General features: G+C 43.5%; 2 pseudogenes; both read left to right on the forward strand.

Annotated features, from left to right (window-relative positions):
• Window positions 1-9,198: 9,198 nt before the first annotated feature.
• On the forward strand, window positions 9,199-16,776 carry LOC142999053 (oxysterol-binding protein-related protein 3-like; annotated as a pseudogene).
• A 3-nt stretch (window positions 16,777-16,779) lies between these two features.
• On the forward strand, window positions 16,780-18,572 carry LOC142999054 (oxysterol-binding protein-related protein 3-like; annotated as a pseudogene).
• The last annotated feature ends 557 nt before the right edge of the window (window positions 18,573-19,129 follow it).

A 19,129-nucleotide genomic window follows, 5' to 3' on the forward strand; every position in this document is an offset into this window, starting at 1 on the left:
GAATTTGCCTCTTTTATATTTGGAGCGTCTGCAGTAACCTTCTAGCCGGGCCAGTTTGAAAGGAGAAAGTGCCTTTTCACACGTATGCCGCTGCGCTTGGGCTGACTCCCTGTGAAAGGGCTTTTTGTGACAGCCAGGCCTTGAGCGGAAGGCCTGTGGACCTGAGAAGCTCCTTATCCCTAAAAAACATCTCACACAGCAATGTGGCCCAGTATGACTTTAAGGCTATTGAGGATTGAACAGAGATTCCTCTGCGAGTTGGTTGATTTGGCGAGAAATGAGGAAAAGCCGGGCTGGATCTTCAGATGGGTTTTACTGGAATAAGACTTTTGGACAGCGCTGGTTCCGACTCTCTCATGCATCAAAGAAGGACCATCAAATATTCCTGTGCATCCCTATTCATCCCACTAATACAAGGCATTTACATAGTATGGTAATTCACTGATGACAATGTGGCTGAACCGCTGTTGATTGGTTTTAGCGAGCTTTAAGAGAGGCGGCCCTGAGATCTGAATCTGAAGAATGAACAGCTGTCTGTGGGGGAAAGTGGAATACTCTTTGTGTAAATTAAAGAACAACTCTACAGTGTAATTAGCCCTTCGGTAACCTCCTTTGATCTAGAGTAGCTCCCCCAAACCGAGAGGCTCTTTCCTTTGGCTTTGATAAGGTGATGGAGTGACCCACAGCTGCACTCTTCCCCTTTTGGCAGATATGTGTTATCTAGCCCTCCTGGAGAGAGAAGGTGTGGATCTGTCTGTTTTATTGCTTCATAAACAGACTTGCTGGAATAAGCCATTTGGTTACTGTAACTATATTAACCTCAGTTACTGCATTTACTTATATATGTTTGACATTATTTGTTTTATTCCAACAAGGCTGAATAGGCGACTGCAGGCAGTTTAAAGCTGCATTTCTTAAGAGTTGATCTCTAAAAGGAATGTTCCTTCCTGCTATTGTTTGCATTCGCCGCACTCTTATGAAAGCACGTCCTTGCTGCATTCTCACTGCTCAGATAGACTCACAGTGAGACTCATCAAGACTCGCAGTGCTATAATTATTTAACTATTTGTACTGCTTTCACTCTCTCACCTCGTGTCAGCGCTGAGCATTCTGTGCAGCGAGATTGCGACTCCGGTTTTTGGCCAGCAGGAGGCAGTAGATCAATCAACTTTCCTGCCACGCTTTTCTTTTCTATTCTTTCCTCCTTTTTTCGCGCTAGTTGGTCACATCGCATATAATTTCACATATAATTTACATAGCCTAGGTACGTGAAGTAAACATAATCTAACGAGTCGCCCTGTGGCGTCCTCGCTTTCGGGATCTCCTGCTGCTGCATTGCACAGAAAGCCGCCGATGGGGATCACACTCACCTAGTGACTGAAAGGCCGATGCTTTCCCACTCAGCGGAGTCAAACTCGTAAGGACCAGGCGCTTCCTCCTCCTTGTCCTCCTCATCCTCCTCATCCTCCCCTTCAAACTAGACATTCATCATCCTTAATTCTCTGCCCTTCATCATCACCTGGATTTTGCTTGAAGGTGAGTGCCTTATTTATTTGACGAGTAAAACTATGTAGAGTCTTTCATCTATTTTCCCTAACGACAATAAACCCTGGAAATAAGTTCAGTTTGTTCCAAAGTTTACATAACATCTCACTGTATTGTGTGTGTGTGTTTGTGTGTGTATGTGTGCTGAATGGACTTGGTTGCATGTGATTTCTTTTGCAATTTCTTGTAAATGCCTGAACCTGGCAATGAATTTGATGTTGCTGCAAACATTCACTGACATGTGATTGACATTACTTCTGCAAACACAAAGAGATCCATTCAGTCTCCATAGTAACGCATGGAGCATTTCCTCTTAAAGCAAACGTGTGAGAGAAAAGTCTGCTGGTTCTGCACTGTGCCACAACGATAAAAGAAGCAATGAGGAAAATGGAGCCCACTCAAAATCCAAAACTGTACCTTTCTCTCTCTCTCTGTGCGATTTACAGGTGTGTTAGTTTGAGTGCTGTGACGTCTTTCTTATACAAGCCTGAGCCTGACATCCTCAGCTGGGTGATTCCGGGGGTTTGCAGTCAAATGTTTGCCTATAACCTTGGTCCTTTTAAAGTAATGTCATCATTGTGCCTACCTGTACTTTCCCCAGTTAACACACTGCTATCTCAGGCCCTTTGGGTGGTGTGTCAACACACTGCAACAGTGGAGCATTGTTTTCAGGTCGCTGCTTGCTCGGGCTTTGTGTGTTGGAACATGCGCATTCTTTAAAAGAATGTGTGTGTGTGATTTATGTGGCTCCCAGATGTGTTCAGATTTGCTAGCCAGTTGGACGTGGGGATGTCATGAATGTGAGGAATCAGGAGGTTCTGTGGAATGCAGAGGGAAGGACAGAGAACATGCATGCAATCAAACACTGGATCTATCATGTAATTACCTGCCTACACCTGGGTAACTGCACAAAGTTTAGACATTTCTTTGCTTCCGCTCTTCTGTATGTACTCTTTTTTTTCTTGCCGTATCTGCTAAACAGTGTGTGAATAATGCAGGAAGTGTGGATAAACAGGGGCAGCAAAGGTGTTTTGGGGACCTGATGCACGGTGGCAGGTGCAGCATCTGTCTGTGCGGGAAGCAAATGAATAATTTATTCAAGGCAATCTGTATTTTTACCTTACAATTGGGTGAAGCTGCTTGTGCATGAATTCATTATTTGTGTTTGCTGAATTTTCTTAATATTTATTTGATTGTATGATGAGCTGTCAACCATATCGGTATCAGAAACATGAGCTGTTTCTTGTTTCATGGGATGCAGCCTATGTTATAGAAATGCTTTTATTTAGTTATGTCTCTATTGCAGGTCTCTACGGCCTTCCTAGGGTTAGGGTTAAGGTTAGGGTTAGAGTTAGGAAATAAATGATGGCATCCTCACAAGGCTGCAAGAATCCTGACAATCAGTTGGTCTAATTCAGGGGTCGGCAACCCGCGGCTCTGGAGCTCCGGCTCTTCAGCCCTTCTGCAGAGGCTCCCTGTATATTTGAACTTCTGATCTGACATCGTTTAACACGATTAACAAATAATAAATAATTATACCGTGATTACAATCCCAGGTGATCGCAGCGCAAATTGTGGCCCTCCTTACTATCTGGAAATATCTTGCACATCAGTCTGTTTGTTATTGTACAAACAATATGATGAAAAACAAGCCGTGAGTTGTGTTTCATGTGAATCTTCTGGTTGTGTAAACAGGAAACAATGCTGGATGTGTTTATAGGCTGATAACTTATTTCACATTCACAACTTTTGAGTAATGGGCACAGCTTTCATAGCATTTTAACCATCCATCATGTACACTTTTTCACTGTTGCTGTGTGACTTCTTCCTGTGCAGGTCCTCAGGGATGTTTGGAATATTGCAGAAACAATACACTAACAGCTAATTTGATACAGAATTTTAAGGTGTTTTTGCCAGTGATGTCAATCTAAAACTTAAAAAATTAAAACTTTTATACTGTTATACTGTATACTTCTAAAACTGCTATAGTGACATGTTGACTTTATGTGGCATTCAAGAGGTAAAAACAGGAATTAACATCAATGAAAGTAAAAGCAAATGTTCCAAATGTCAGAATAAGACATCAGAAATGAAACTTTTCAATCATTTCAAGTTTTAGTTTCAGCTTTTGAGCTGTGATGACTTGTGCTGTACATCAGTGTTTTTCAACCTTTTTTGAGCCAAGGCGCATTGTTTTAATTACAAAGATCCTGCGTCACACCACCAACCAAAAGTGTTACAAAATTACACACACAAAGCCCTTCCTCAACAGCTCTCACTCGTCTGGCTGCGAGTTCAGATACTAAGTAGCTAGGTTTGAGAGCTCTCGCTAACAGCGTTGTAGTTTTTCTCATAAAAGTTGCCTGTTAAGTGTTTTTTCACAGGCGAACAAAATAGTTGTGTTTTTGCTTTGAAGTGACGGGTGTTTCGTTTGAAGATGGCGTTTAAGGGGTGTATATATACCCCCCCATGCCAGATATTGGCCTCATTTTGAGTGTAAGATGTTGACATTGTACATGACATCTCAGGATTTACTATGCATTTGTTTATGGGGAGTGAATGACTTGGGTAGATGTGTCAACCACATGTTAAGGCAGGAGTAGACTCTGAATTGCACTGTATAGTTGTTCCCACAGAGATAGTACACACACAGAGTAGACATGCACAGACAGACAAACATACATAAGTGAAGGTAGTTGTGCTGCCTTTGATATAAGTTAAAGTTATAACATTAAAAACGTTTATTTAGTGCACATTAGTTTATGCTAATGGCGCCCTCTGCTGACGAGGAGGGGTAACGTTCTTGGTTTCTCACAGTCAATCAACATCACCTGAGCAGAGGTCTAATCAGCCAGAACAATCAAAAGCACCTGTGTGGTGCATTGCTCAGTGGAGCTTAGACTGAGGAAAGGAGGAGTCGTGCATGTTGCTGCTGAAAGGTATTTCAAAACACTTCTGCCTTGGAGTAGTGATGGCGAGATGAAGCTTCATGAAGCGTTGAATCTTTCCATCCAATTGCTCGACACACGGGCCGAAGCTTCACAGCGCTTCATTTGCTCTACTGTGCCATCAAGTGGACAATATATGTAAAAAAGGCAGTGATTGTATTGACACCATGGATATGGTGTTTCAAGCTTTGAATTGAATTAATTGATGTTTGTGATGCTTATTAATAACATTTACTTATCCTTCCTATCAATGGTTCGAAGCGTGTGTTGAATAATGCAGGAAGATTTTTGTGAAGCGCGTATCGAGGCGTGTGTTGGTGATGTATGTGGTGACATTTGAAGCCTCGCGAACCTGCCGTACCACGTGACTGATTCAGGAGCTGGTTTGGCATGCGATTCGAGATATGAGGGGCAGCAATGCGCAATCGATCCCTGACGTGCGGCTCGGCTCGAGTGCGCACTGATTTTTCAGTTGTGTACAAGATTTTCATATTGTAAACTAAACATGTAAAATGCATAGGTCTATATTTGGCAATACAGACAATAAGCGGTCCGATTTCAATGTAATATTTCTTCACATATAAATTTAATTTGTCATCACGCGATCTAGACTGATGTCTCTAAGTAACGTTAATGTTCCAAACAAGAAACATTCTAATGTGCGTGCGCAGTCTGAGTGTTACTGACAGAAGCACCATGGATGCAGGAAAGCGTAATACTAAACAAAAATATGAAAATGAACACCGGAGGTTTTGCGCTGCTGCGCTGCTGTCTCTCTGTCTCCAGCGGCCGTCTGATTATGGGATGGGTCGGTCTCTTTGTTTACTGTACATTCTGTATTAGTTGATCTTTGAGCACTTTACCCATGGGTTATCATCATCATTATCTTGTGTCGTGTTGTGTTTTGGTGATGTTCGAAGCCTTGCGAACCTGCAGTACCACGTGACTGATTCAAGAACAGCTGGTTCGCGAGTTTGGCGTGCGATTCGAAACAAAAGGGGCAGTGGCAATGCACCTGATCCCCAGCTTCGTGAATCAGTCACGTGGTACTGCAGGTTCGCGAGGCTTCGAACGCCACCGCATACGTCACCAACACGCAAAACCTCTGGTGTTCATCTTCACATTTTTGTTTATTTTCCTGCATCCATGGTGCTTCTGTCAATTACACTCTGAGACTGCGCGCACACATTAGAATGTTTCATGTTTGGAACATTAACATAACTTAGAGACATCCGTCAAGATCGCGTAATGACAAATTATATGTGAAGAAATATTACATTGAAATCGAACCGCTTTTTTTCTGTATTGCCAAACATAGACCTATGCATTTTAAAGTTTATTTTACAATATGAAAATCTTGTACACCAGAGAAAAATCAGTGAGCACTCGAGCTGAGCCGCACGTCAGCCATTTCGCTGCCCCTCATATCTCGAATCGCGCGCCAAACCGAGGCTTCGAACGTCACCACACGCGCCTCGATACGCGCTTCGCCAAGATCTTCCTGGATTACTCCAGTCACAGTCACGCTTCGAAGCCTCGACACAAAATGACACATCACTACCTTGAAGACTATTTGTCTGTTAGTAAGCTGATGAGTGTTAAATGTTACAGTATGTATGTTTTTATATACTAAAGTGTTTTTTCTTTGTAATGTTACAGTTTTTCAATACCAAACAATATCTTCAGTAAATATACAAGAAAAGTCAAGCCTTGTTTGATTATTGAAGAGAAACCTTTGGTTTGTTAGCTGGCTGTCTAGCTATGCAAAGAGAACACCCGCTGCCAGGGCAGTACATTAGTGGCTCCATGAATTACATCTGTTCTTGTAGTTGCCCTGAGTGAAATTTTCATTCCCTGGAACAGATTTTGAACTTGGAAATGAAAGCCATAGGGTAATTTCATAAGTATGAATTCAGCCCTGCCCACAGCAAAACACATCAGTAATGCTTTATTAGCAAATAACATCTGAACAAACAAACAACAAGAATCAAGAATCAACTAATGAATATAACGTTTGAATTGCTGCTCTAAAAATCAGGGACTGCTGATCTTCAGTCATTTGGATTTGCTTTTTAAAAATACAATAATTAGCTCAGTAAAGATAGCTATTGCTTTTTTTGCAGTTATAAATTCATCGCAAACTCTTCAAAACACCCATACTAGCTAACTACTAATACAAATAATTAAGTGAAATTAATGTGCGTGCACCAAAGTGTGCGTGAGTCACACTGCCAACATCTATGGCACAGTATATTATTGCTGTTATAGAGTAAATGGGTGAATCATGCAGCTTTTGTGACTCTCATACATTTACAGCAAATGTTATCTTCATAAGTCTTGGCTTCTTTTGATGGTACTGTTTTGTAAGGGCTCGTTGTGTTGAGTTTGCGGCAGGGACACACTGAGAACACATGCCTCAAACCTTTGCCTCAAACCTGAAAACAATTTGAATGTGTGCTTCATTTTGTGGTTTTTCTTGGATAATGATGTTATAATGGTACCATTTGGGATCTATAATCCCAATTGGCTTTTCTCATTCAAGCTTCCATTACCGAACACAGACACGCCGGCGATAAAGCATTACACCACTGCCTGGCTAAATAAGAAATCTAAACCTTATAAGCTTCCATTAATTACAATGTACAATATGCATTTAACCTTTACTCTGACTGTTTCAAACTACTAATTCAATGTGTTTTGTGAAACCTCCTGCGCATAGCAGCAACTTTCCTCTTCAGGTGTGTGGGTAAATCTGCTGTTTTTTATCTTTCTTATAAAGCTCCCACAGGACAGCTGGGAAATTGTGGAGGGTTTGTGCGGAGGCTTCAGCAACATCGTGAAGCTCCAGAAGCAGGAGGGCTACATGCTGAAGAGCGGGAAGTGGCCGATGAAGGGCTGGCATAAGGTATAATCACCGGCCTTTTGGACACCGTAAACGTTAGGTAGTTTGTCATAGTTTGAAGCATAAACCTGCCGGAGCAGATACGAGAGTTGAAGCTGATAGTGCCAATAATTGGTTCATCTTATCTGTTGCTTTCAGTCTTAAGAAAACAACCTGAGGACAGACGGAATGGTTCAAAACAGACCTTAGGATCATTAGACCAGATCCAAACAAACAGCAGACCCCACTGCCAATGATGATGGTAGCAGCAGTGACTTGAAAGCACCATAATGTACAAGTGTTTGGTCCTGTCTCAGCAACAAAGCATTTGTACTCCAAAGGGTGCATAGTGTTACATCATTTATCTAAGTGATTTTAGATTTACTCTTGCAACACATAATTGTTATCGTTCCAAACAACTACAAGGCATTTCTATTATCAGGCAGACACTTTTTTTTCTCTGTATGTAAATCTGCTGTCATTACTAATCTTTGAACTCGCTTTGAATAAATTGAAGCAGATGAGGGGTGGCTTCCCTCACAGAGTGGCTACATGTGATCGGCCTCTGTGCTTTTGCTTCTGGTCTTTCTAAAAGGTTTTGATGACACTGCCTAGATGTCTTGGTGTTCCTCTCAGATGCATCAGCAGCTAATGCATCCAAGAGGAACAATGATTAGCTGATAGCCTGCTGGTATATACATTTTGGATTGACTTACAGTATTTCTTCTCTCAGGCATCTGTTTGATGTTGATGTAAGGGCTTGAGATGCACTAGTGGTGAAAGACTACAGAGCAATGTGAGCGGTAGAGTAATGTGGATGGGCAGATGCAGGAATCAAAAATATTAACACCAGCCTGAATCTGTCACAGTTGTGTTCATCACAGTGATCACAAACAGCTGCTGTCAGGGAAGTTGTATCTCATTCCTAGTGGCTCCCTCTCTCATTTGATGAATGCGTGTCCAAGCTGCGTCACCAACGGCTCTATCGGCAGAAAGAGATTAAGAAGCCTTACTACTACCCTCAATTCCCCTCGCCCAGCATGTCTGACAGCGCCTCTGTGCGAAAGGTGTGTAGTTTTAGTACAATCTGGAACACAGTACTCATGATAGAGTAGTTTCCTTTGCTGTATTACTACTTTTGTGTGTGTGCGTGCGTGTACAAAGGCAGTTCTCAGACGAGTCATAATGACGTTGGATGGCTGTGCCAGGTGGAAGCATGCACGCCAACGGAGAACAAGCTGCAGCAAAAAACTTAAAGCCATAGTCTAAAGTGAAAGCATCGCGGAGTACGTTGAATAAGCAACATGTTGGATTGTAAAACGGAGATATCGGTCAAAAGGTGGCTAGTTGTGGAATAATGCATTGCAAATCTTTGTTACATTTGTTTGTTTTCAAGAGAAAAATATTGAAGAAATTATTGAAATATTAATGAGATAAGTTTGATATTTATTTGGGGGAAATAATTGTTAATTTGCGTAATAAATACTGTTAAACATATCTGATAGTATGAGTGGCAAAGCCATGTTGAGTGGCATACACAGTGGCGTTATGTTATGTTGTGACGTGCTCTATTTATGCTGTGTATGCGCTAATAAAGAGTCTTCGTAAGTTACCAGACGGTGGCGGTCTGTTTGTTCTCCCGGGAATATTAACCAAGAGGGTGTGTGCTAACCGTCTTGTTGACTGCTGTAACGATAGACTGCTGCGGAGATGTCAAAAGCTACAGGTTATGGGCCCAGTCATGCAGGACAAAGAGGGTTTAGACCAGTATTCGACGGTGATGAGAAAAATTACGAACTCTGGGAAACGAGGTTCCTCGCGCACATGGAGACACGCGGCCTCAGTGAAGTTATCTTGGAAGACTCCCAGATAGACCGAGCCGACGAAGAGGCTTACGCGAAAGCCGAGGCGATAAATGTCGGGGCATATGCAGAGCTAGTGCAATGTCTAGACAACAAAAGTTTGTCATTGATAATGAGGGACGCGACGGAAGAAAAGCAATGGAGATTCTTCACGATCACTATGCGGGAAAGGGCAATCCCTGTGTTGTGAGTTTGTATTGTGAACTTTCCTCACTCCATAAGGCTAGTAATGAAACGGTCACTGACTATATTATTCGAGCAGAGACTATATTCACTTCATTGAAAAGAGCAGTAGAGTATATTAGCGATGGGCTTCAGATAGCCATGGTAGTAAAGGGGCTACCTGGTTTATACAAGCCATTCGTCATGCACGTCACCCAGACAAATGATGTAACGTTCGGCGAGTTTAAAACAAAACTGCGAAGTTATGAGAGTAATGAAGGATATGGGAGTGACGTGAATGTAGGAGAACATAACGCCATGAAGATTAGCGGGGCAACGAGGTTCCGTGGAAGAGGCAGAGGAAAGAAAATGACACTATAGATTATACGATAGATTATACGACTAATCCAAAAAATTATCTGTAGCTCAATCGTTTAAAAATTAATTGTTAGTGCAGCCCTAAACAAATGTATACAATCCATCATCTAGTGGAGACGGAGCGAAAGCATGAACATGTTTGAAGTCTCTTCAATAGCCTCATGCTTGTTTGGGTTAATTGGAGAGAATTATATGGCCTTGGCAGAGGTGAGCGCTCTGTTTGGCTCAATAGTTGTTTTCTCTTCCCCTTTCTCTCCTCTCCACAGATCTGTCAGTGTGTGAGGCCTAGCTGCTCGAGCACAGCCAGCTGCTTCAGAGCATGGAAGTCTTCCATCGTACCTACTCCGCTCCATCTATCCAAGCCCTGCAGGTCAGCGTCTTTATTGTCTCATCATTTTAACTGTAGCTGTCATTTGCTTTTCATCATATCTCTCCATCCACATTTTTCCTTGCCCTCGAGCCTTGTTACTTTATAGAACAATATCTTTTCTGCCACTTCTTGTGAAACATGTTTCCTGCTTTGATGAAGCCTTGGAAGAAATGTGAACAAAATGTCATCCAAGTGCATGTGCCAATGTACTCACCAGGCATCTACGTTTGACAACCCCAAGAAGGAGAAGATACTTCTAAAGAAAATTGTGTTCGAAGCACTTTAGCAAAGATGTCAATACAACTCTGCAGGTAGAAAGAGTGATCGTAGTCAAGTGTGATCATATTTCCTTGTCTGTTAGTATTTCCCTCCAAACTTGTCTCACTCCTACGCCACTGTAGGTTCCCATTTGCTTGGTCCGACTCCATGCCTCTTACCCCAACCTCTCCACCGCTGCCATGGGCAATGACAGAGCAGACGCTGAATCGGGGAAGGACTCCTGCTTTGACATGGCCAAGCTGCAGGAGGAGTTCTGCCGTGTTGCCAACAGCTGTGAGTCAAATGTGTTGAAATACCGTTTCGTTGACAATTCCGATTTTGACACTTTATTTGTGAAGATGACTCTCAGCCTGCTCCAGTTCAGTAAGTCAGTGGTGCTGAATAATGAAAGGAAGTGTTAATTACTGCTGCCCTCTCACAGTCCATGCTCATATTCTGAGGATGTGCTTTGGTAACATTCAACCTTTTTGTCCAGCTGTTGCTAAGATTTTGGATTTGTAAATATTAAAAAGGGTTGAATGAACATAGATAAATCTAATGTGACTTCTCTTTGTTTTGTGTCTGTTAATGAGCTTTCATTAAATGTTGCTACATTATGAGAAAACTTTACACTTAACTAATTTTTTTTTCTATGAAACTGGATAAGTGTCTGGATCTTTATGGAACAGCAACTAACCCTAACCTAACCCTAACACCGAAGAAGAGAAACATGCAACATTTCATACATTATTGTAATTAAATATCATCTTTAAGTCATTCTTTGTGGTATTAGAACAAGACTAACTCCCCCTCTTTCTCTCCTCTTTATAGTGCATAACACCCTGAAATCAACCTTGAGTTCTCTAACATCAGAGCGAGAGCGATTAAAACAATACATGGACCAGGAAGCCTGTCTTCCCACCTTCCCACAGGTTGTCGGTTTGAAGAACGCACTGGCAGCGGTAAGTGAAACACCACACACACAGAAATGTCATTGATCAGGTACAAAAGTAAAGGCGTTCTTCTTTTCTCAAGGAAGCTGAGGTTCTTCGGCATGCTGCCCACAGCACTTGTTGGTGTGACATGCTCCACTGCGTCTGCCTTCTGCCCAGTGCCCGTTTCTCCCCCTCTGTCTTTGATCACACACACATTCATTGTCATGGCGACTTCTGCCATCTCCTCGTGCTCTCTGCACCAACAATTTGACTTTGACTAGCCTCGGTGCCAGTTGATCCTTATTATTTGCGCTCTACCTACTCTGCCTCACACTTACTCGGTGATGGGTGTTGTTTTGACCTCCTGCTGTGTCTTGACTGAGGTCTGCAGGCCACAGCACATTCAAGTCTCATTTGTATGCATAAAATTAAGCCCTGTGTTTTTCTGGTCACACGGCTTACACAGGACCACATTTCTGAGGCATTTTTTGTTTAAAAAGATGTTTGCATCAGCAAGTAAAATAATACATTACATTACATAACATTAGGGTCATTTAGCCGCTAAATCGTCTTTGGCAGACGGTTTTATCCAAAGCGACTTCCAATAAGTGCGTTCAACATAGGTAGCTAAAAGAACTTCAGGTCAAGAAAGTGCATTTCCTTCCAAAACCAACAGCTAAGAGCATAACTAGAGCTAGAGTAGAAGTGCAATAAATTAGGTACCAAGATGAATGAGAAGAAAGGACAAATAAGAAAACATATTAGAGAACAAATAAGTGCATCAGAAGAGCTAGGCCAAAATAGGTGATGTCCTAAGAGGGCGGATCCGGGTAGTGTCTCTTGAAGAGATGGGTTTTCAGCCTGCGGCGAAAGATGGGCAGCGACTCAACTGTCCTGACATCAGTCGGGAGATCATTCCACCACTGAGGTGCCAGAACAGTGAAAAGCCGTGACCGTGTCGATCGGGCGCAGGGGCTGCTGAGCGACGGGGCAGCCAGCTGCCTGGAGGCAGCAGAGCGAAGTGGTCGGGCAGGGGTGTAGGGCTTGACCATAGCCTGGAGGTACGAAGGAGCTGTTCCTTTCACTGCCCTGTAGGCTAGAACCAGAGTCTTAAACAGGGTGCGAGCAGCTACAGGGAGCCAGTGTAGAGGACGGAGAAGGATAGTCGTGTGGGAGAACTTGGGGAGGTTGAACACCAGACGAGCAGCAGCTTTCTGGACGAGCTCCAGAGGTCTGATGGCGGAAGCCGGGGTGCCAGCAAGGAGGGAGTTGCAGTAGTCCATGCGGGAGATGACAAGAGCCTGGATCAAAACCTGCGCTGCCTTGTTGGTGAGGAAGGGACGAATCCTCCGGATGTTGTAGAGGAGGAATCTGCAGGAACGCGTCACTGATGCGATGTTTGCCGAGAACGACAGTTGGTCGTCGAGGGTCACACCCAGATTCCTCGCAGTCTGAGTAGACGTCATCACGGAGTCATCTATGGTGATGGCCAGGTCTCGGTGCGGGCAGCCCTTCCCCGGGAGAAACACCATCTCGGTCTTGTCCAGGTTGAGCTTCAGGTGGTGCTTCGACATCCACCCTGAGATGTCTGCCAGGCATGCAGCAGTGCACGTCTCCACTTGGGTGTCAGAAGGGGGAAATGACAGAATCAGCTGGGTATCAGTGGTAGGAGAAGTTATGGGAGTGGATAACAGAACCAAGAGATCTTGTGTAGAGGGAGAAAAGAAGAGGGCCCAAACCTTGCGGAACCCCAGTGGTGAGCCTACGTGGCTTCGAAACAGAACCTCTCAGTGTTACCTGGTAGGAGCGACCTGTCGGAGAGGACGCGAACATGGAGAGTGCAGAGCCCGAGACACCCATTCCCTCCAGGGTAGAGGGAAGGATCTGGTGGTTCACCGTGTCGAATGCTGCAGACAGGTCCAGGAGAATCAGGACAGAGAAGGGAGAGTTCGCTCTAGCAGTTTGGAGTGACTTGGTCACTGCCAGGAGGGCAGTCTCAGTTGAGTGGCCCACTTTGAAGCCGGACTGGTGGGGGTCCAAGAGGTTGTTCTGGTGGCGGTACAGGGACAGTTGATTGAAGACAGCACATTCAAGAGTTTTAGATAGGAAGGGTAGAAGGGATACCGGTCTGTAGTTCTTGATGTCTGAAGGGTCAAGAGTTGGTTTCTTTAGAAGGGCAGTCTTGAAAGCAGAGGGGAAAGAGCCAGAAGCCAAAGACATGTTAATGAGGTGGGTCAGGTAGGGAAGAAGATCAGGTGCAGCAGACTGAAGGAGAGGGGAGAGGACAGGGTCAAGGGAGCAGGTGGTGGGGCGGCTAGATGTGACAAGGTGAAGGACCTCCTTTGCAGAGAGGGGCCAAAATTGGGACAGACAGAGAGGGAGGTGGGGAGGGAGAAGGTGGAGAGGGTGGTAGAGACAGGACAGGGAAGGAAGGTCGGATATCGTTAACCTTCTTGTCGAAGAAGTTGGCGAAATCGTGAGGGAGGAGGAGGGAGGAGGGGGTGGGGGTTGGAGAAGGGACGAGAAAGTTGCAAAGAGTTTTTTTGGGGTTGGAAGCAGAGGTTTGAATTTTTCGTGCAGAAGAAGGCAGCTTTAGCAGCAGAGAGAGAGGAGGAAACAGTGGAAAGCAGTGATTGGAAGGCATGAAGGTCCTCCAGGAGTTTGCCATTCCTCCATTAGCGCTCAGCCGCTCTCAAGCTCTGAGTACGCACTGAGTCCGACAACCAAGGGACCAGTGGAGTTGGGCGTGCAGGCCTGGAGATGAGAGGGCAGAGATTGTCCAGAGAGGCGGACAGGGTGGAGAGAAGAAGATCAGTGGCAGTGTCAGGGGATATAAGAGAAAAAGATTCAGGGGCAGGGAGTGCAGAGAGAACAGAAGAGGAGAGATCGTGGGGGCGAGAGAGCATAGATTGGGATGAGAAGATATCATGCGGGTGGGGGGAGGTCGGTGGGAAGAGAGGAGAGGGAGAAAGTGTAGGACATGAGGTAGTGGTCAGAGAGATGTAGAGGAGTGACAGAGAGGTCGGCACTAGAACAGTGCCTGGTGAAGATAAGGTCCAGTTGGTTGCCAGCCTTGTGTGTAGGAGGAGATGGGGAGAGAGCTAAGTCAAAGGAGGCAAGAAGAGTGAGTGATAGCATGAAATTCAAAGGAGCAGGGAGAGAATTGTGACAGGGAACAAAGAGAATATGTCAAGTCTTTGGAAATTAGCTTGCTCGTACCACCGCCCCGCCTCGCAGCTCTGGGAGTGTGAGAGAAAGAGTATGCATCAGACAGAGCTGCGGGCGTGGCAGTGTTTTCTGGGGTGATCCAAGTCTCTGTTAAAGCAAGAAAGTTAAGGGAGAGCACGGATGCATAGCCTGAGATAAACTCAGCCTTCTGTACAGCAGATTGGCAGTTCCACAGCCCTCCTGCCACCACCTGCTTAATATGAGTGGAGAGAGAAGGATAGATAAGATTAGTGGGGTCACGGTCTCTGGGTGTGACCCAGTGTCTGCGTGGTCGCTTAGAGGAGAGAGTGGGAATAAAGCACATGGTCAGTAAAAGAGAGGATACAGTACATTATTAGTGAATAATGAGCTGCTTTTCCGCTTTGGCTTTTTCATGTTTACTGCATTACTGGTTTGGTGTTTTATGCTGGTTTTCTAGGCTTTAGCCCAGAAAACTGAGATGAAAGATTGCCTGTGCAAGATTCACACTGAGTCTCAAATCGTAGAGCACACACTAATATATCACACTGCCCTGATACAGGTGGGTGCAGGAATGCAGTCACTCTGCTCCCTTTCCCACAATCACCGGTATTTTTACATGCATCCTTTATTTTCATCCCACTCACATACACAGTAAATATGAATTTGTGCTGTCTCACAGAGAGCAATAATTCTAACTAGCAGGCAGATTATTGTTTCCATGATTAATCAGATCTTTTTTGCTACACTGTGGAGCGGATCTAGTAAAAAATTTCCTAGGAGATTAGTGCAACACTTTTGACAAAACTAACTTTATTACTGTCAGTGGGAACAAACCAATATTAACCATCAATAAGCTTTCTCACTACCTTATGTGTTTCTGTGAGATATTCCTTACATTTGGGCTTGCTGGCATGTTTGCAAGTTGTATTTTACTATATAGGGAGTGAGTGAACCCACGAACAAGAGGGCAGCAGCCCAATAGCAGGCCGAATCGGCGATATTGCGCAAAGCTCTTTGCAGATTATGCTTTGTTTCCTCTCAGTTCTCTTATTATTTCAGAGGTTGTTTTCCTCTTTCTGGTTCCTCTTCTGATTTTGTAATGCTTGAATGTCTGTCAGTTTATTGAACAACAATCAAAGGTTGCTGCACTGTGATGATGTCATTATTGTTTCTGTCAGATCATGATTGATATTTCTACCCCTGCTGGCGATGAAAATACCGTCCTTTTCTTCTTCTTACTTATTGCATGTGTGCGTTGTGTCTCCTAGAAACAACCCTCTATTGATGAATCCCATCCCCTGTTGCATCTAGCATCCAATGAGAGCGGAGCTTCAGAGTCGTCGACTGAATTTTTGATGCGCAGGAAGTTTTGCTGTCTGCTAGTTCCTCTCAAAATGAGGTGAGCGCATCAGCACTAAAGCTGTTGTAAACTTAACTTAACTCTTAGCTGGCCTGTGGCAAAAAACTCTCAAAGTTGTTTATGACTACATAATGGAATTATCATTATTGTTCATGGCAGTAATTTGTCTTGTTTAGGTGCACCAAAACCTTAACAAATCTACTGCTTGACCAGACGGTTAAGAACAGTTAATGAAGACAGTTGCCTTTTAAACCAAATTACCACCAAAGGCTCTAAATTGACTTATAACCTGGTAGACAAAAGCCAGACATTAACACTTTAGTAACAGTGTTCAACCTTTAAGCAAATCGGTTTTGGTGATTTAGAAACTTTCTGTTCTAGTGAACACCCCGTTTGAAGGTCCTCTTCCTCTCTTTGCGAAAATGGGTTTTAATTCATCTAAAAATACAGCTGAGGTGCAAATTTGTCACCACTTCCTCACAGTCGTCTCCACAGGTGCCTGCTGATACGACGCCATGAAGTCTTGAAATCTTATGTTTTATCTGTTACGTTTGATTTGAAATTTTTCAGGTATCAGAAGATGTCTCGTACATCAGTGACATCAGTGACAACATTTCCATTGACAACTTCAGCAATGGAACGCAAAGTGAGAGACCAACTCAGGTACACTATTGGGCCATTATAAAATAAAGTCTGCTCGTTTTGCACGCTAGTTTCCGACTCTCTCATGCGTCAAAGAAGGACAATCAAATATTCCTGTGCATCCCTATTTATCCCGCTAATACAAGGCGTTCCATAATATTCTAATTCACTGATGACAATGCGTTTTAACCGTTATTTATTGGTCAGCCAGCTTCGGAAAGAGGCGGCGCTAAGATTCAAATCTGAGGGATGAACAGCTGTCTGTGGGGGAAAGTGGAATACTCTGTGTAAATTAAAGAACAGTACAGTGTAATTAGTCCTTCAGTAACCTCCTTTGATCTGAAGAAGCTCCCCCTGACTTCCCGTCAATGAGGACCCCCCCTCTTTCTTTCTTACTGTCCACAGATGTTGAGGCTTTGATAAGGTGATGGAGTGACCCAAAGCTGCACTCTTCACCTTTTGGCAGATATGCGTTATCTAGCCCTCCTGGAGAGAGAAGCTGTGGAGCTCTCGGTTTTATTGCTCCACCATTGAGCCAGCCATTTGGTTACTGTAATTATATTAACCTCAGTTACTGCATTTATTTATATATGTTTGACATTATTTGTTATATTCCAACACTGCCTGAGTGGGTTTCTACTGCTATGTTTACCCGTGAAATAGACACATACATACAAACCAACTCGCCTGTTTGCGTCACTGCAGGTTTGGGGACCACTACGAGTGGAATAAGGTGACCTGCTGCATCCACAACATCCTGAATGAGCAGCGCTGGATTGAGCACTACGGGGAGATCTCAATCAAAAACTCTAACAGTGACGTCTGCCAGTGCAAGATCACCTTTGTTACATTTTACTTTCCAACCTCTATGCCACCTACTTAAGATTGGTATTCCAACAGTCGATGCAAGAAAGAGATACTTCAGCTGTAATACCACTTGATGTTTTAACATATTTGATGTGGAAACTTTCACCGGGCTGAGAGGGTTAATTGGTGCAGTATGTGACCGTGTAAAAGACCTCCTGAAGGTGTGCAGGAGAGCAAGTTGAAACATGTCAGGTCAGGTCTCATTATGCATCCTGAGCTTTTCCCAGGTGTCATTCTGGCATGAAGCGTTGATCTGCCCTCAGCCACCTGCATTTGGAAAGCAAGTATGACTAGCTTGTGATAGGAATTCATTGAAGCTCAGGAATATGTCCTCATTGAAATGCCAGATTGCTGTCTGTATGTAATGCAGGTGCAATGCCAGTAGACCACAAGCAGTACTAAGGCTTCACTAAATTTGCGATTGAGCTAAATGACCTGCACCTTGCCTCAAAACTGCTGCTACCACCAACAGACACCAGGCTATGCTTGAACCAAAGGTGAGAATATTTTTAAACCAACATGTATCGAGTCAGCCAGTGGGTTTTGTGCACCAGAATTGCCAATACTATCAAAGCAGATGAGACATGACTCCACTTTTTTCATACTGTCAGATTTTTTTTTAACAAATCTTATCTCACAATTTCGATGTTTGAAGTCTCCAAACTTCCAACACAAACTGTCTCATCAGAGTAAAAGAGATTTAAATTAGATCATTAAATCCTCTCAAGATGGGTTAGGGTTAGTAAGTGGGGGTCATCTTTGATTTCTGACTGTCAAGTTTCTTTTGTGTCTCGCTGAGACTGTTGGAGGAAGGGGACTTCCAGGCTGCTGGGAAGCAGAAACGGAGGATTGAACTACAGCAGAGAGAGACGGATGGTCCAAAAAGAGAACAACTTAATACATCATCCAAGATTCTTCAGGTAAGCTAAATATCCAGCTTTATTAGTTTCTCATGCAGAAGATGAGTTATTACACAGCCAACATGTCTTCACCCATAACGCTGAGGTAATAGTCTTACTTCTGGACATTCTCATAGTTTAAAGGTTATTTATTAGGCTCCGGCATTTTGTCTCGTCCGCAAGTCAAAGGATGACACCTGGGTTAGCAACAACACTTACTGGGAGCTGAGGAAGGACCCGGGCTTTGCCCACGTAGATTGTCCCATGCTGTGGTGACCCCTGCACACACACTTTGACTTGCAGCCGCAACTGTGATTCTGGCTGGTTCTGGCAACGCCTGTATTGTATGTATTGTATGTCACATTCAGCACTGGTCTCCTTAATAGTGGGTGCTCATCTAATTTATGTAAACTGTGTATGGAAGTGTATAAGAATGATAATAAATAGGAACATTACCATTCTTCCCTTATGTTACACTGAGAAAATAAAATACATTATAAAGATATATATATATATATATATATATATATATATATATATATATATATATATATATATATATATATATATACACAACCATTCACTTTAGCTGTCCTACAATGTACCTTCTCTACCTGTGAGATGAACTAACCTTGGTATGCCATTGATTAGGTCTACAAATCCAATATTTATTCTGCACCCGTGTTAAGCCTTACTGTTGGGACTCATTGTGTTATGTACTTCTGGTGCATCACAGAAGTGTGGAGAAATTACTGCTCTGTAAGGATGACATTGTTTAAATCCTTAATGAACATTTTCCTTTACGTCTACAAAAAGCTATTGCTTTGTCACAG

The sequence above is a fragment of the Genypterus blacodes genome, unplaced genomic scaffold (genome assembly GCF_046128005.1).
Source record: "Genypterus blacodes isolate CSIRO-AG114 ecotype Tasmania unplaced genomic scaffold, CSIRO-AGI_Gbla_v1 ptg000040l_1, whole genome shotgun sequence".
Lineage (NCBI taxonomy): Eukaryota > Metazoa > Chordata > Actinopteri > Ophidiiformes > Ophidiidae > Genypterus > Genypterus blacodes.